The 11,778-nt window shown below is 51.9% G+C and overlaps 1 protein-coding gene across 1 annotated transcript in view; it reads right to left on the minus strand.

Annotated features, from left to right (window-relative positions):
• Window positions 1-11,466, minus strand: part of SEMA4B (semaphorin 4B) — a 38,585-nt gene extending 27,119 nt beyond the window's left edge. Inside the window, exon 1 of the mRNA XM_045286368.1 lies at window positions 11,340-11,466. The gene's annotated coding sequence lies outside the window, so the exon portion shown is untranslated. The remainder of the gene's footprint in view (window positions 1-11,339) is intronic.
• Window positions 11,467-11,778: the final 312 nt, after the last annotated feature.

The raw sequence follows: 11,778 nt of genomic DNA on the forward strand, positions 1-11,778 counted from the left end.
TTGCACCCTTCAAATATTTGCCCAAATATCACATTTTTGAAGAATCTGAATGCCCTCTAATAGTTGCCTTACCTTGAGTTATTTTTTATTCTCCCCAACACTCACTGTCTTCTAAAATCCTAACCATTTTTCTATTTATTGCTGTTTCTTTCTCTTCTGTGCCCTCTTCCCCCTCCCAAAACTGATGGCTCAGGACTGGGATCTTTGCTTGGTTGATTTGTTAACTAACATATCCCAAACTTCTAGAGCAGTGCCTGGCATGTGATACCAAACACACACACACACACACACACACACAACAAAAACAAGACCGATGCCCACCAAGTACATCTTGACTCACAGCTAACCTCAGAGGCTTTTATCAGTCCTTTTAAGGGCAACAGCCTCATCTTTCTCCCTCGGAGAGACCGGGGAGTTTGAATTGCTGACCTTGGAGTTAGCAATCCAACCCTTACCCAACAGCACCCCAGCTCCTTGGGCATATGGTAGGCCCTCAAGAAGTACTGGCTAAATGAGTGCTTGAAACAAACATAAACACCATACAACACTATAGGTTCATGTTCATTAACAGGTGCTAGTTCTCTCTTGGGGAGCCCTGGAGTGGTGATTACCCACTGAGCTGTGATCTGAATGGTCGGCAGTTCAAAAGCACCAGTAGCTCTCAGTAGAAAGACTGGGCTTTCTACTCCCTTCCACAGGTACAGTTTAAGAAACCCACAGTGGGTCACTATGAGTCAGCATTGACTCGATGGCAGTGAATGGTGGTGCAGCGGGTATGCATTGGGCTGTGATCTGTAAGGTTGGCAGTTGGAAACCACCAGGTGCTCTATGGGAGAAAGAAGGGCTTTCTACTCTTGAAGCAGTTACAATCTAGGAAACTCACAGAGGCGATTTTACCCTGCCCGATAGGGTCGCTATGAGTTAGTATTGACCCAATGGCAGTGAGTTTGGTTTTGTTTAGGTCTCTTTTACATCAGGTTTGGTCAAGTAATGCGTTCCTCCTGACCTGACATGATGCATTCACCCTTTTCAAAGTAAACACGGCACTTCCTATTTATTTCTTTTAAATCTATTGGTTTGGGCCCAGATATCTTCCTATTGAGGTCATTTTGAATATTGGTCCTGTGATCATACGCATTTGGTTTTCCTTGGCAGTGTTGTTTTTTGCAAATTTGATGAGCAATCCTTATGCCTTTGTTTAAGAAATAATTAGAGTGCTGAGTGAGCACACCTAGCACCCAGAGTTGGTTTCTAAACTCCACTCTCCAACACAAGGAACTGGACCTCACTAGGGAATGGCAGAGAGAGTACAAAGTGAGCTTGGACCTTTCATTGGGACAGAAAACAAGGACGTGATCAAAGGCTAATGGGGGTCATGTCAAAAGGACAGAGGAGCCAGCTTAATGGCCAAACTTGGGACAATCTATGTACCAAAAAGAATAGTGAAATAATGGGTTATAGTGCACCAACTAAAAGCCAATCCATTAGCTCATCGGGCAACTCAGAGACAAGAGAAGGGATGGGGAGGAAGCTTTTCTTTATAGAAATCCACTGGCTAATATGTAAGAAATGGTAGAATTTGAAAATCACCATTTTGTAACCCACAGTGTAAGAGAGTCAAGCCAAGGTCATCAACGGAAGCGAAAGCCATTAGGTAGATGGTTGTTAGGAAAGTAGATAGTCACACGGGCTCTGAGCGTCACTCCGTGGATCACGAATTAAAGTGGGGACAATGCATCTCTAGGGGCGAGAGCAGGGAGCCACCAGCTTAACCAGTTGGTCAGTAATGGGCTAAGCCGACATCAATTACCGCCAGATGTGAAACAAGAAGAAACAGACACCATTACCCTTGGTGCAGCCCCATCAGCTCTAATAATGACCCAAACAGACACATCCAAAATGAGGCCCATTCAACAGGACAACTAGCCACGGCTCTCCAAAAACAGCAATGTGGCAAGAGACAAAAAAGATGGGATAGTTCTCGATTAGGAGAATGAAAAGATGTCCCGGTCAAATGCAACACAGGAACCTGGACTGACCCTGCTCCCCTCCCCACAGGCAGTGAGGGAGCTATGGAGCACTGGATCAGCAGTAAGGTAGACTGAGCGCTGGAATCGCTGTCCAGGTTCCTAGATGTGATCATGGTAGTGCTGGCCTTGTCGTTTGGAGATGCCTGCTGAAGGAGTGCCAGACGTGCCTGCTCTCTGCAATCAAAAGAAACGCCTGTGTTTTTGTTGAGTGGGATAGACACAGCAGAACTTGAATGGCCGGTAGAGGTGAAGAGTTAGGAGTGCTTTGTATTGTTCTCTCAGTTCTTCACTTGCATGAGGAAATATTGGGATTGTACAACTCTTCTTGACATGAGTGAACTATTGAGTTGTACGAGATATGAAATATGTCCCAATGAAACTGTTTTTTAAAAAAAGAAGCAATGGTTAAGACAGGGACAGAAACAGAGTCCAATGGCTTGTCCCTGGAGACCCCCATCAGGACTAAAGTGAATCAATATCCTTTATAGGTTGAGCGGCAAGCGAAGTGGTTCCTCCCTCTCCTACTCAGCCCACAGCCCCCCACAGGACGAGAAAATAGGCACAAATTCTTGTTGAAACCAAGATAGGAGAGGCAGCATTTCCTTCACCTGCTTCCAGTTTCCACCTGGACAGTGCCTGATGCACATGCTCAGTTAGAATCTGTTCAGCGCATGGCTCTCCCTTCTTTCAGGAAGCTCCTAAAAGGCCATCGGCGTTGGTTTGGCCTATTGTCTTGGCAACACTTGGGTTGCCTCAGACTGCCGTGTCTGTCCCTGAGGAGAGAAGGCAGGGGCTGAGGCACCCTCGCTTGGTGGTTAATTATATCCTCCTCTCTGTTGCTCAAATGTTTCGTATGCCGTATGCCAACTGGGCAGCAAACCCATTAAGAGTAGTGACAGGCTTTCCGTTGTCCAAACCCCCGCTGTTGAGCTTGGTGCCCCTGGAGGGACTCCACTGGGCTGGCAAAATGAGGGCCCCAACTGTTACTCTGGAGAGAAGCACTCCCATGCATGCCCCCCAGGGATGGCAGCAGCGGCCCTCTGCCTCCCACTGCCTTCCTTTAGGGTGCTAATTTGTTCTCTCCAGACAGGAAAAAACAAAATAAAATGCCTCCCCCTCCCCCGCCAAAAACTCCAAACAGAGCAATGGACAGAAATCTCATTTGAGAGATCTCATTTAAGCTGACTTCCTGTGGACTAAATGGTGGTTCCCGAGCCAACGAGGTGTCCGTCTTCCCTTGGCCGTGGACCTGTCTTCCTCAGCCAGAAAGGGGGTGCTTATAAAGAGCTCAGGGGGAGGCTTGGAGAGAACAGAGAGATGCAGAAAAAGCGCCGCTTCCGCCGTGCCCACCCCAGCCAGCAAGATGAAGTCATCAGACGTCTGGCCTCTCCCGCCAACTAGGATTCTCTCTTACACTGTTGGCACGTGCCACCCAGTTCCTTCTGGCTGGTAGCATTCTTGTGTGACCCAGCCGAACAACCCCACAGGGATCCTAGCTGTCATCCTTATAGAAACACATCACCAGGTTTTCCTCGCTCCGAGACGCTCGGTAGGTTCAAACCGCTAACCTTTCAGTTAATAGCCAAGCACCGAACTCTTGTGCCACACCAGGACTCTTTCAGCTCTCAAATGGACACTGTCACACACACTGCCCGGTGGTAACAGCAAACGAATGAGAGGATATAAAGGGCATAGGAAGATGTTACACTGGCCCGGGCTGTTAGCTGCCAGGGCAGCAGTTGGAAACCACCGGCCGCTCCTTGGGAGAAAGACGGGCTTTCTACTCCACTGGAGAGTGCCGGTCTGGAAAACGCATCGGGGCAGTGCTCCCACATCCAGTAGGGTTGCTGTGCCTCAGAACTGATGCCACTGCAGAGAGTGTGGTTTGGGGGTTATCTCTTCAAAGGAGGGGAGGAAAACGAATGAACCCAACAGGCCCCCCCAAAAAACACCTGTCAGGTCAGCTGGAAGACGATCAAGGGGAGCGAAAGAAAGGGAGAACTTAAGCCAGGGAGAATGAAGAGAAGCGGATGAGAGAAAAATACAGACAAGTGTGGGGCGCAGTCCTTGACCAGGCCCCACCCAGCCTCCCCATCAATGAATACTCATTAATCACCCCTAGGTCCCACCTCTGCCCAGGTGCCAGCAGGCCACGTCCTTGGGCATGACCTCTGCCAGGCAGCCTCCGACCAGGCCTGCCTGGTCTGATTCCCACTCAGGAGCTCCCACAATTCCATCCTGGGAGTACTTGTTTTGTTTGCTGGCTGTGGGGGATGGGTCTCCTGCCCAGCCCTCCCTCCTGCCAAGCCCAGTGCAGTTTGAACCCCAAGGTGCTGCCCACCCCTCCTTGGGGTAGGTCTTGCACTCCTCTCCAGCCCTGGGTCTGACTGGCAGTCTGCCCAGTAAGTCCTCACACACACTGGCTGCACCCCAGCACCCCAGGCCTTGGCCCCCTGCCAACAGCCCATCATAGCCCCCAGCCCTCCTCTCAGGCTCATGCCAACCTGCAGCTGCAGTGTCCCTCCTCCCCTGGCTGGGCAAACTGCTGATGTCTCCTCCCCCAGGGCTGGGCAACAGCTCAGCTGCAGCATCAATACACTCTGACGAGGGAGCAACACCAGCTGGCACACCCAGTGCACGCTTTTAAAGCAGCCAATGGCTGCCAGGTCCTGGGGGCTGGGTGCTTCCTTGGGGCAGTGCCCTCTGCAGGAGAGGCCATTCATCCAGAGTCAGTGCCAATACTCTCTGGCAGTAACACCCGCCCTGGTTCCTGTTCCCCACACTGTGTCCCCTCCCTGGTCCCTCTTTCCCTTGCTCCTGGAAATGGTAGAGTCCACAGGCTCTTCATCAGAAGAATCTCAGTTATCATCGAATCTCCTGTTGATGACCAGCAGTACACCACAGAGCCTTCCTGAACCTCATCTTCCTCATCTGTGGAATGGGCACACTAACGATACTTCCTGAGGACTACTGGGGAAAATGAGACTGTGCCCACTGAGCAGGGCAGCTCGGAGCACAGCGAGTGCTCAGTGAGGAAGGCCATGCTGTGCACATTGCTGCCATCCGCCTCTTCAACCGGAGCGCCACCCCACCATCTCGGCAACTGTCAAGCATCTTGGATGCCCACTTCCAGAAGACCCGCTGCCGGGCTAGGCTCTCTCCTCAGGTTCAGCTGACTCCTGCAAACCTGGTGCTGAGGGTGCAGCTCTCACGGGGAGAAGGAACCAGCCTGCCTGCCCAGCCCAGGCCACCCCCGCTGGGGCCTGTTGGGGCCTGAGCTGGCCACTCCCTGGGAGGGGATCTCCCCACCCCACAGGGCTGTGGTGCACCCAGCAGGGCTCGACCTGCCCCTGCCCCGACATGGCAGAACATGACGCTGCCGCTGTCACTCCCCTGCTCCCCGCCACAAGCTCAGGAGGGGGGTCTGCGCTGTCTGCAGACAGTGCAGACACATTAGCAGGGGGAGGGGAGAAATGTGCACAGAGCCAGGGTAACTTGCCCAGCGATGCTTGGTACCTGTTACCCAGAAGGGACACCAATGGCAGCTCAGTGTCTCTCTTTCTTGATCAGGAACCATTGTGACCACTCAGAGGTGGAAGGCAGGTGTTCTAAGCTGGGGGAGGGTCTAGGAGAGAGAGCTTTAACCTCCAATTTGGCTGACTAGACAGACCAGAGCCCCTCCATGCCCAAGATCCCAAGAAGTCAAGCATCTGTCGCTCCATTTGCCACCCAGATCTTCCTCCTTAAATCCCACTCTAAGGGGATGAGGGATCAGGCATCATCAGTACAAAAATATCATATCATTGTGAATGAGGGGAAGCGAGGAGTGGAGACCCAAAGCCCATCTGTAGGCAATTGGACATCCCCTTCTGGAAGGGTCGCGGGGAGGAGACGAGCCAGTCAGGGTGCAGTGTAGCAACAATGAAACATACAACTTTCCTCTAGTTCCTAAATGCTTTCCCCCTCCCCCCCATCATGATCCCAATTCTATCCTACAAATCTGGCTAGACCAGAGGATGTACACTGGTACAGATAGGAACTAGAAAAAAAATCCCACTCTAAGAATTCCCAGTGGCAAGTTAAAGTACTCAATTGCTCCCCCAAAGGTCAGCAATTTGAATGCACCACCTGCTCTGTGGGAGAAAGACACGGCAGCAATCTGCTTCTGTAAAGACAGAAGCTGTGAAGGGACACCAGCGCCAACTGTCACCCTTCACAAGACGATGTTCTATGTCCTACTCTGGTGAGCAGTGACTGGGGTCTTAAAAAACTCACAGTCTCTGACACAACTATCGGTCTTTCCCTGTTTAGAGGAAAGAAAAGTGATGAAAACTTAAGAACCACATGGACACAGACAGACCAATGGACTAATGGATCACGTAAACCTGTCTCCACACCCTGAGACCAGAAAAACTAGATGGTGCCCGGCTACCACTACCATGTGCACTGAATAGAGAGGGAAGGTGCTGGACTGAGTTAGAAAATGTGGAACTGAACTCAGAGTCTCTTTAGAGACCAGGCTTACCGGTCAAACAGAGACTTGTGGGACTTTACCCTGCAGGTCGGGTACGGAACGAATCTCAGCATCTGGACAAGCAAATCAAAAATCAAAAGGGCAGCATTTACCCCAGGATACAATTCAGAGGGTTAGGAAAGGAGGAGTGGAGAGAGGAAGTGGGGTAACTGATGGTACGCAGAGGATGGTAATGGATGAGTGAGTCAGGATGTAGATGAATTGTTAAATGTAAAACCATGACCTGCTCTGAAAACCTTCACCTGATTCACAATAAAAAGTAAAAAAAAAGAAAAAAAGATTACAGTTTTGGAAACCCTGTGGGGAAGCTCTACTCCGCCCGCCCTAAGGGCCACATCACCATAAGTCAGACAGGAACTCGACTGCAGTGGGTATAAGGCACACTGTAGTTCCTGGCCTCTGCTCACCGGCCTAAGGAAGAGGTGCCTTGGGGCGGGTTCTGTCATCTGTCCCAGGGCAAAGGACCTTCCTTTGTAGACGCTCAAGGTCCTTCTCTAGGCTTCTCCCACCCCAGGGAGGAGCGGAGGCTCTCTGAACCCCCAGTTCTTCGTCATCTCAGGACACTTGGGTGGAACCTTCTTCTCGGTGCCGGGGCTGACCCCAGAGTGGACTGAGAAAGGTGTGACCACTGGGGTGGCTGAAGATGGATATGGAGCCACGGCCACCCCCAAACAAAACAAAATAAAACTCTCTGGCGCCATAGCAACCCTATAGGACAGGGTAGACCTGCCCCTGTGAGTTTCCAAAATGGTTGCTTTATAAGGGAGTGAAAAGCCCCCATCTTTCTCCCTCGGAGCAGCTGGTGGTTTCAAACTGCTGACCTCGGGGATCGCAGCCCAATGTGTAACTGCTATGCTGCCAGGTCTGCTCAGGAGCTGGAGCAGGGGCCCCACAGACTGAACTCGCATCCTGCTTTGCCACCCGAGGCCTCATGCCCCAAAGCAAAGCCATCAGGAGCAGACAGTCCCAGACCTCCCCTGTGCAATGGCATCCAAAGCTGCACATCTGGACAGGGCCTGATCACACCAGCCACCCAGACCTGTGAGCCCCTAGGCTCCCCTCAGCTTTCTCCTCTGGCAGTTTCCACAGAGATGTCTCTTTAAAGAGCAGGTCCACTAGGGACTGTCCTTGCTCTTCCCAGCCTCCTATGAAGGCAGACTTCTTTCCCTACAACCTGTAGGCAGTGTAGCCAAACAAGCAGTCCCTTGACTCCAAGGATGGGTTTCAAAGAGCCATGGATCCCAACAATAGTATGCTGTTGCTAGAATCAGGGATGATCTTGGCTTTCATCTGATTCCGAAAAGATCCCCGATCCTCCAGACAGTGAACCATTATTTGGGGCGACTTAAGTCTATGGACACAGGGAACTTTGAAAACTATCTCTACTCAGGTAAAAACAAATTAACACCTCATTTTTGTGTTGCTATATCACCTTGACAAGAACTACCTGGCAAACCTCACTCGACCCCAATCAAAGTTGACATTGACTAACGTGGTTCACAGTTATTGAGTACGTTAAAGTGCGGCCGAGGTGTTTACATTCAAGCATTCGTTCATGTTTACAGCTGGTGAGGGACTGAGGCACAGAGAAGTTCCGGGATGTGCTGTGGTTGGTTCTACAGGTGGAAGTCAGGCTAGGACCACAACCCAGGTAGATGCTCTACCTGCGGTCAGAATTCCAGCCAGGGTCCTAAGTTGTAGCCATCTCTTCCCCTGAGAAGTAGAAGCTGTTTTTCTTCCCTCCTTCTACAAGTCCATCTTGTGCCTTTGCTGTTTACAATAAAGAGTGTAGAAGTTAAAGGAAACTTGACAAGAGTCCTGCCTTCACAGAACTTTCAATTCATCCGGACCCTCTGAACTTCCTTCCGGGGGGAATGTGCATCCTCATCCACATCCACATCCACATCCACATCGATCGCTTCAGACACACTCGCTCACTCATTCCTTTGTCTGCGGCAAAGGTAGCGGCAGGCCAACCTGGCTGAGCTCCAGGAGCGCTCCCAGGCTACGCCAGCCAGAATCGGAGGCCTTTCAACTGCTTTCCGGAGTTGCTCCTCCGGGTTCCCTGGGCACTCTGCTCAGGTTTCCATTAAGGAACTCATTACGCTGGAGTCAAATACTCATTTGCATGCCACGTCCCTCTTTTCTCTTCTACAAACTCCTTGAGGGCAAAGACAGGGCCTTTACAACTCAGGTTTGTAGTCGCCAGCCCCACACAGAGCTGGAGAGAGCAAAATATCCTGGTAAATGTTTACTAAACGAAGCTGTGCGTTTTCTGCTCCAGCTGTTAAAAATCACTTCCAAATGATTAATTCAAAGCGTTGTCCTGGATCTTTACCCCCCCCCCCCCAATGGCACCACGGTTTCCTCACCCCGTTCTCAGTAAAAGGCACCTCACAGACAAGGGGAGAACTGGAACCTCATTGCCCTGCTTTGGGATGCACAGCTTCCATCTTAGTTGCCTCCAGAAGAGATGGTATTTTTGAGAGCTGCTATTTGAATCTTTGGCTCCTGGGGATCAACATATAGAGGGCAAGTTTGTCAAAGACTCCATTAAAGCAAGAGCCCCGAGGCACTGACTTGTGCCCCTGTACAAGAGGCTTTGCCTCAGAGTTCGAGGGGCATCAGGAAGAACAGTTCCTCATGGCATGGCTGGGCCTGGAGAACATTCTCAAACCAAACCCACTGCCATCCCTTCAATGCCAACTCATAGCGACCTTACAGGATGGGTTAGAACTGCCCCTGAGGGTTTCAGAGACTGTAACTCTTTGGGAGTAGAAAGCCTCATCTTTCTCACAAGGAGCAGCTGATGGTTTCGAACTGCTGAACTTGCATTTAGCCAATGTGTTACCAGGGCTCGTTGGAGGACATGATCCTGAGTGAAATTAGACAATCACAAAATGACAAAAAACGGGTGAAAGAAGGGAAACAGCGCATGGTACCATATGAAAATAAAAATAATTTATGAATTACCAAGGGTGGGAGAGGGAGGGGAAAATGAGGAGCTGATAACAAGGGCTCAAGTAGAAAGAAAATGTTTTGGAAATGATGATGGCAACATATGTACAAATGTGCTTGATACAATTGATGTATGGATTGTTATAGAAGCTGTAAAAGCCCCCTGATAAAATGATTTATTAAAATTAAAAAAAGAAGAAGAAATGACAAAATGATATGAGGCACCACTGTTATACAGGAAAAAAAGACTTTGATGGTTACAGGGTGGGATAGGGGAGTGGTAAGAGAGCGTGGAAGACGCAGCAGCAAGCTAGTGGGTGGACAGGGGTGAACCTTGGTGAAGGGGAAGATAGTGTTCCACAAGAGACAGAAGAGAAATCAGAGGTGGGTGGGCAAGGCCAGCTATTGGGGCGGTGGGGTGGGGGGTTTGATAAAGAGTTTAAGTTGTTGAATACAAAATTGATGACCTGAAATGTAATGCCCCCACCTAATTCATAATAAAGTAGTGATAATTTAAAAACGAAGAAGAACCAAAGGTTGACAACCATGGCCCGAGTCAGGAAACTATTCAAATCCTGACCATGCCACGAACTCGCGGGATCAGTCTAGGAAGTCAGTGCCCACTGCACCTCTCCTGGTGGTTTCGCAGCTCTGAAAACCAGGGGGAGGGAGGGTACGTGTGATCCTAACATTTCTTCCAGTTCTAAAGAATTTATGGGGGAAAAAGGTTTTGAAAAATGGTGCCCTTCCCAGTCTTATCGGATTCGATCTGCCCAAGAATCCAATGAATCTCAGGTCAAGGGACTGGCGTGGCAGAAGAAATGTGGGCGGAGGTGAACGACCTTCTCAGGTGACCCAGGGTTCTGAGCCTTTGGGTCAGACTGAAATGACTCCGTGATAGGCCACCCAGCAGAACCTTCCCCCCTTCGCCCCCACTACACATCAAGTGGGAGCCTCATTCCCAGGGCCCCCCAGTTTCCTACCTCCCTAGACCCTCCTTCCACCTTGTCACCGGAGAGAAGAAAAGCGCATGACAAAGGCCCTGCCTCACACGTCAAACCACAACCCTTCTGAGGAGTGGCCTCGGCCCTTCGCGGGCAAGACTCTAGCCTCGGTGTTCCAGGTTGGAGTCAAAGGATTCGGCGCCGAGGCCCCCGGTTGCCATGGGGACGTGGCCCTGCCCCCCGCGCTGCCATGGCGACGGATTCCCTCTATGGCGGGCGCCGGTGCCCATCAGAGCGTGCAGGTGGCGTCGTGCCGGGAGCGGGGGTGCGGGTGGCCGCGGCCTGGGCGCCCTCCGCCCCTTCCCGGGGCTCCCCGCCCCGCGCCTACCTGGAGAGAGTCCGGCGCTCGGATTCCCGGAGGGTCCACAGGCCCGTGCCCGCTGGAGGCAGGCCGGGCACACTCCCTGGGGAGAGTGGGGCCCACACCATCCCCGGAAATGCGGTCGGCGCCAAGCCCCGCCCCGCCCCGCCCCGCCGTGTTTACGAGAATTGTCCCGAGTGCCCTCGGGCTGGCAGCGCCCGGCCCGTTCTCCCCGCTTCCCCCTTCCTCACCCGGGCGGTGAGGGTCACCCAGGACTCGTTGACCTCCCCACCCCCACCCCAGGGTCTCGATCTGCTCCCCACTGTGGGTCTGCGGCCCAATCAACTAGGTCGCGAGGTCCGTGGGCATTCTGCCCTCTGACCTTGAGAAGCCTGGCCTCCTCCCCTGACCTGGGCAGCATGGTGGGCGGGCGGTGGGGGGTGGGGTGGGGGGCGATCCCACTAGCAGTAGTAGTAGTCTAGCCTGCTAGGGATCCTAGATCTGCCGCTTACCTTACCGTGTCACCCAGGGCGAGTTCCTGAATCGCCGAGCCTGGAGTTCTTCATCTGCAAAGTGGACATCAGGAGGGTAGGGACGGCACAGGGTTGTGGTGAGAACTGTGGTCATTAACGCAGCCACACACCTGGCACACGGTCAGTTCTCTATAATATGATGACAGTATTATTTGAATAGGAGGCCAGTCTGCGGGTGTCGAGTGAGAGCCACCCTACATGAAACCACCCACGTCTCCACCTGGCAAATGTGGCTCACCTGCTGCTCACCGTGTGCCGCAGAAGTCTGCCATGGACAGCGCTGAGAGTGAGAAGAGCTGATGGGGTGATCAGTACCTCCCACGTATCAGGTCACCTCCATGCCTCCCTCCAGCCCTCAACTGAGTCCGACTTATCTTCCACAAACAGAGCAGCAGCTTTCAGGGCGGTTCCCGGGCCC

Source organism: Echinops telfairi, unplaced genomic scaffold (assembly GCF_000313985.2).
Source record: "Echinops telfairi isolate 266 unplaced genomic scaffold, ASM31398v2 ScPeMD7_7;HRSCAF=31, whole genome shotgun sequence".
Classification (NCBI taxonomy): domain Eukaryota; kingdom Metazoa; phylum Chordata; class Mammalia; order Afrosoricida; family Tenrecidae; genus Echinops; species Echinops telfairi.